This window comes from Panthera tigris, chromosome X, assembly GCF_018350195.1.
Source record: "Panthera tigris isolate Pti1 chromosome X, P.tigris_Pti1_mat1.1, whole genome shotgun sequence".
Taxonomy (NCBI): Eukaryota; Metazoa; Chordata; class Mammalia; order Carnivora; family Felidae; genus Panthera; species Panthera tigris.
Window position 1 is genome coordinate 111,859,244 of NC_056677.1, and position 2,187 is coordinate 111,861,430.

Here is a 2,187-nt window from a genome sequence, read left to right on the forward strand (position 1 = left end):
ACCTCAAGGTCAAGACCTGAGCTGAGATCAAGAGTTGGATGCTCAACCAGCTGAGCCACCCAGGCACCCTGTAAATGGATTTTTTCTTAATTTTATTTTCAAATTGTTACTGTCACATTTTTAACTTCTAATTTTAATTCCAGTATAGTTAACATACAGTGTTATGTTAGTTTCAAGTGGACAATATAGTGATTTCAACACTTCGATACATCACCCAGGGCTCATCATGACAAGTGCACTCTTTAATCCCCATCATCTATTTCACCCATTCCCCACCCACCTCCCCTCTGGTAACCATCAGTTTGTTTTCTACAGTTAAGAGTCTGTTTCTTGGTTTGCCTCTCTCTCTCTCTCTCTCTCTCTCTCTTTTCTTTGCTCATTTGTTTCTTAAGTTCCACATATGAATGAAATCCTATCGTATTTGTCTTTCTTTGACATTTTGCTTAGCATAATACTCTCTAGCTCCATCCACTTCATTGTAAATGGCAAGATTTCACTATTTTTGATGACTGAGTAATATTCCATTATATATCTATCTATCTATCTATATCTATCTATATATAGATATATATATCTATATATAGATAGATATATATCTCACATCTTCTCTATCCATTCATCAGTTTATGGACCCTTGGGCCACTTCCATACATTGCCTATTGTAAATAATGCTGCAATAGACATAGGGGTGCATGTATTGTTTCAAATTAATGTTTTTGTATTTGGGGGGTAAATACCCAGTGGTGCAATTACTGGATTATAGCATAGTTCTATTTTTAACTTTTTGAGGAACCTACATACTGTTTTCCTCTGTACCAGTTGGCATTTCCACCAGCAATGCACAAGAGTTCCTTTTTTTCCACATCTTCATCAATACTTGTTGTTTCTGTTACTGTAACATTGTGAATAATGGGTTAAAAAATCACCACAATCAACCTCTAAGTTTAAAATCAAAGGTTGGTAATATGTTTAGGTTGCTGTTTTCGGGGGTCCCAATGTTTTGCAATAGTCTGCTGAGTAATAAAACTTTTTAAATTATCCTCTTAATGTGTTTCGGTAATAGGGAAACAATTGACTTCACTAATGGATTTAATATTATGAAAATTCTAAGCCAACCCCATCTTATCTGAGAAAAGTTAATGTGAAACTGCTTATTTGGTTCTTCTAGAAAGTTGTACGGTGATATTTAGTATACTTCTCAGACGAGTGGGTATTTCTATATCATTCTTCTAGAGGACATGGAAAATTCTTGGGTGCTGGTATTAATCTCCTCCTTTCTTTAATGAACTGAGAATCTGATCCAATGTGATTACAATTTTCTCAAAGACCAGGATCAAGACTCTGCAATTAAAGTTTTGGATAAATTTTGGGTTTTGCACCAAACATAAATTTACACCAGCCTTTCACCTACCGAGCCTGGTCCCCATTTCTTCTTCATCTTGGCTTTAAGACATCTCAACTGCTTTGTTTTCTTCTTTCGATCTAAAAAAAAAAAAAAGGTTCCTATGCTAATCAGGGTTTTAAGATGTTTACCCAGATTATGTGTCTTTAAAAAAGAAATTTCATGGGCTGGAGGCATTTGAGAAGTTGGAAGGAACTTTAGAAAGCCAGGGCAGGAGACCGTGAGCCAAGTTCAGCCTGTAGACATGTTTTATTTGGCCCCTGTGGTATTTTAAAACTATTTAGATTAGTTGCCAACATTGAAAAATCAAGCAGTTTCACCTAAAAAGCTGGATTTCTGGCTTTTCTTGAAAAAAAAACAAACAAACAAACAAAGGGGGAAAACCTGGCCGTGTCAGGCCTACACTGCTGCATGCATATACGGGGGCCGCAACTCCAATTTGCTGGAGGGGCGTCCCTGCAGGAGCTGCCTGTCCCCCACCGCCACCCGCCCCCCACAGCAGGCCTTTGAGTCTGACTGTTGAGCACATTCAATCCTCTCCTGAGGTTTGGAGCAATCATCACTGCTCGAAATTAGCCAATAACTGATTAGTTTTCAATTTCTCAATTTGTTTTGACTCAAGTGCCAGACGTATTATTTATAAAACAGGGCTAATTATCCTAAAATTTCAAAAGCTTTTTTTTTGTTCCATGGCATCCCCCTGATGTCTTTAGGCTTTTTAAATATGATTAACTGACAGAGGAGCCACAGATAATCACATCGAAAAACAATAAAATGCGCTCTGA